This window comes from Penaeus monodon, chromosome 10 (assembly GCF_015228065.2).
Source record: "Penaeus monodon isolate SGIC_2016 chromosome 10, NSTDA_Pmon_1, whole genome shotgun sequence".
Taxonomy (NCBI): Eukaryota; Metazoa; Arthropoda; class Malacostraca; order Decapoda; family Penaeidae; genus Penaeus; species Penaeus monodon.
In genome coordinates this window covers 48612624-48617623 of record NC_051395.1, presented here as the reverse complement: position 1 = coordinate 48617623, position 5000 = coordinate 48612624, and positions in this window count along the sequence as shown.

Below are 5000 nucleotides of genomic sequence, written 5' to 3'. Positions count from 1 at the left end.
CTGTACTTATAGGTTGTGATATTGGAGTGAGTTGTGTGTGCCATATTGCGATAGCATTATATTAACGAGTATTAACGTATAAAAGGTATGAATGAAGACACAATCGAAACCGGTCAAATACATCTCTTGTATTGTGAAGATATTCATTCTTATTCATACCTTTTACACATCTGTCAATATGAATACGGTTCATCGAGTATTAACGTACATATATTGTGATAATTATGTGTTTATATCATATATACTGCCTTTTGTGTGATATATTACGCCATGTGACATATAGAAGATTATCTTTAGTTTATATTGGTGTGTAGCATATCACCTATGTAAAAGAATGAGATTCTCTGTACGATTTGTAGAGCACAATATTTTATTTTATTGCTGTAGTCACACGTCTGGCAGCAGCACCCTCGGGCAGAGCCTGGCGTGCGGGGCAGAAAGCCATGAAGAACTCCCTTTTATTTTTGTCAGAGCTGATCTCCAATGAACCTACTTTAGTTTTCACCGGTGTGTTCTTCACTCTCAGGCATCGTCGAGAAACACCAAACAAATATATAAGAAGAACTATACTGTATACTGTGCCTGTGTAGACTCTGCTGTATACTGTTCGCGTATAGGCTACACTGTATATTATTTTGTGTATAGCTAAGAGGCAAGATAAAGTGATGGGAAATTTATAGGCCTCTGCACAGATGCGATGACAGGCGCGTGTATGTAGTTATACAACGCTGTAATATATGTTCTTTTTTCTTCTTTTTTTCTTTGTTTACTTATACTACTATTACTCTCCTCCTCTTCCTTCTCCTCCTCTTACTCCTCTGCTACTCTGCTATGGTCTCTTCTCTGCTATTTTACATTATGATCTCTGTCTCACTTCGGGTATATTTTATATATTATGATCTTTGATACAAATTATAATATATACTGTGGTAGTATATATATATATATATATATATATATATATATATATATATATATATATATATATATATATATATATATCTATCTGTCTATCTGCCTCTCTATCTATCTATATATTTATGAAAAAATGAGACAGAACGGCCGCCCACAGGCAAGAAGTGTTACCAGAAAAGAAAAAAAAAATTGAGACACACCATCAGTATTGCCAACACCAACACCGTGCGATCGGAAGGCCAGCAACTCTCAATTTCTTTTCCCCTCATCCTCCTATCCTCTTCCCTCTCCCCCTCTCCCCCTCTCCCTTTCTCCTCCCCCATCCTCTCTCCTCTCCTTCAGCATTTTCCTCTTTCCTCCTCATTTTCTTCCTCCTCACTCGCTTCTCCTCCCTTTCGTCTGCCCCTCACCTCCCCTATCCCCTCCCCCCCACCTTTCTTTCTTACGATCTCCTCCTTCTCTCTCTCTCTCTGCTTCTCTCCCACCCCTCTCCCCATCGTCTCTCTCTCTCTCTCTCTCTCTCTCTCTCTCTCTCCCCTATTCCCCCCTCCCCTCTCTCTCCCTTTAACCTTTTCATCCGACCTCATCCCTCCCCCGTTAATTCCCCAATCCCCTCTCTCCTTTCCCTCTCCCTCTCCCCCCTCCCTTCATTTGTCCCCACCTCTCCCCACCCTTCCACATCCCACCTCTCCCCTCCCCTCCCTCTGTCTCCCCATCTCTGTCCCTATCCCTCTCATTCTCTCTCACTCCCCATCCTTCTCCCCACTTCTCCTCCGCCCCTCTCTTTCCCTTCTCTCTCTCCCCCCCCTCTCTCACCCTTCCACACCCGACCTCTCCCCCTCCCCTCTCCCCTCCCTCCATCTCTCTCCCCACTCCCCTCTCCCCACCTTCTCCCTCTCTCTCCCCACCCCTCTCCCACCTCCCTCCATCTTTCTTCCCTCCTCCCCCCTCCTTCCATCTCTCCCCCCCCCTCCCTCCATCTCTCTCCCCACCCTCTCTCCCCTCCCTCTCTCTCCCTCCCTCCACCTCCCCTCCCCCCCCCCTCCACTCTCTCCCCATCCCTCTCACACCTCCCTCCATCTCTCTCCTCACCTTCTCTCTCCCCCCCCCCCCCATTTTAAAAGCCTCCCCTCTCGCTCCCCCACGCTAAATCCCGGCCCCCCTGCGTCGAACATTTCCCGATACTTTGCCGTCAAATGTTCTGAAAAGCTTTTGCTGGTGAAACCCTCCTAGTCTGTGGCCGTGAATTCTGATTTCTCTTTCTTTAATTCTTGGCTTGAGGGGGACTAAGAGACTTGGGTTGGGGGGGGGATGGGGAAAAAGGGGGAGGGGGGGAGAGAGGGAGGGGAAAGGGGAGAGGGGGCAGAGGGGGAAGAGGAAAAAGGGGAGACGGGGGAAAGGGGAGGGGAAGAGGAGGGGAGAAGGAGGGGGGGAAAAGGGGGAAAAAGGAGGGGAAAAAGGGGAAAAGGGGGGGAGGGTTTAAAAAGAGGGGAAAAAAAGAGGGGGAAAAGGAGGGAAGGGGGGGAAGGGGGGAAAAGTGAGGGGAAAAGCCCGGAAGGGGGAGGGAGGAAAAGGGGAGGGGAGAGAGAGGGTGGAAGAGAAAAGGAGAGAAGAGGAGAGGGGATAGGAGGAGGGAAGAGGAGAAGGGAAAGGGACGTAAGAAGGGGAAGAAAAGGAGAAGGAAGGGAAAAAGAAAAGGGAATTGGGAATAAAGGGGAAAGGGGATAAAATCGTTTTTAAACCCCTTCCCCTCCCTCCTTTTTCCCTTCCTCCCACGCTCTGTCGTTATTTTTTAAAACGATGGATTTTTTCCCCTTGGGGGGTAATCAGGCCCCGGGGTTTGGGAAAAAAGTGGGATCCGTTTTGGGAATTCGGGATTATTGTGCACAATATATATATATATTTTATATATATAATATATATATATATATTAAAATTTAAAATATAATTTTAATATATATTATTATATATATATATTAATTTTTTATACGTATTTAAATTTTTGTCCCGTAATATTGGATAATATATTTTTATAATTTTTATATTAATATTTTTATATATACATATATTTTTATATAAACACTATATATATTATTTATATATTATATTATATTAAAATTATATAAAATATATATATATTTATTTATATTATTATTCTATAATTTTATATATATAATATATATAAAATATAATATATACATACCACATTATATGCATGCAACACAACCCCACACCCCCACAACACACACACACCACCACACAAAACACCCAACACACACACACACAACCACACCCCGCACACACACACCACCCACACCAACACACACCCCAAAACACCACAAAATACACACCATATGTATATATAATTTTTATAATATATAATAATATTATATATATTATATGTATATTTCTATTTATATATTTAATATTATATTATATATAAATTATATATATATAATTTATATACGTATTTATGTAGTCTGTAAATTGAATATATTATATAATTTATATATATATATATTTATAAAAACATAAATATTTTAATATATAATTATTATAATAATTATATATTATTTTTAATTTTATTTATATAATACAATATATATAATATTATTATATATAAAATTATATTATATTATTTATTATTAAAATATTAAATTTTATTATATATTATAATTATATATACCTACCCCATATATAGCAGAAACCCCACACAACACACACACACACAACCCCACACACACACACAAAAACCCACACCACAACCACACACACACACACACACCACACACACACACGCACACCCACCACACACACACCACCTCACACAAACCACTATGTTAAAATTTCATATTAAATAATATATATATATATTTAAAATATATAAAAAATTATATGTAATTTTTTATATTATAATTATATATATATATAATATTATATATATATATATATATATATTTAAAAATATATAATATTTATTATTTTTTTGCGGTTTTTTGGTGTTGTGTGGAGAGAAGAGAGGAGAAGAGAGATAAATAATGGAGAAAAGGAGAGAGAGAGAGGAAGAAACGAGAAGACAGAGAAAACAGGAAAGAGAGGAGAGGGAGAGAGACGAGAAGAAAAGAGAGGAGAGAGAGACAGAAGAGAGATAAACAGACAGACCAGAGAAAATCAGAGTATTGTAAAAATCAAATTAGCTATTAAAAAAAAATTGACAAAATCATCCCAGTCGCAGAAAACTGAAATCACGTTACAGCAGAGAGGAAAGATCAGCCAACCACTTGCGAGAAACATTTAATATTCGGGTCTTTGATTCTACCAATCTGTCTTATTTAAAAGGCCATCGGGAGTCCTTTTCAAGCGAACGGAAGCCTCCTCTGCGCTTCGATGTTCTGTTTATATTCCACCTTCAGCACTCGCTAGCTCCTCTTTCTCCACCTCTTCCACCATTTCCACCTCCTCTCTCGACACCTTATTAAGTGCTTCATCTGACGAAACTTTTTTCTTTTTATTTTCTTTATATATTTTTTTTCACTTCCACCTCCATCTCCATCTCCATCCTCCTAAACTTCAACCTCCACCTCCACCTCCGCCTCCACCTCCACCTTCACCACCACCTCCACCTCCACCCCCATCTCCACCACCACCACCTTCACCTCCACCTCCCCCTCCACCTCCTCCCCCACTTCTAACCCCCCTCCCCCCACCTCCCCCTCCACCCCCACCCCTTCCCTCCGCCTCCACCTCCACCTCCACCTACACCCCCACCCCCACCTCCACCCCCACCACCTCCACCTCCACCTCCACCTCCACCTCCTCCCCCACTTCTAACCGCCTCCCCACCTCCACCTTCACCTCCACCCCCACCCCCAAACCCACCTCCACCTCCACCTCCACCTCCTCCCCACCCCCACCTCCGCCTCCACCTCCACCCAACCTCTACCTCCACCTCCACCCTCACCATCACCTCCGCCTCCACCTCCAACCCCACCTCCGCCTGCACCTCCACCCTCACCACCCTCCCCCAACACCTCCGCCTCCCCCTCCAACCCACCCCCCCCCCCCTCCACCTACCCCCTCCACCT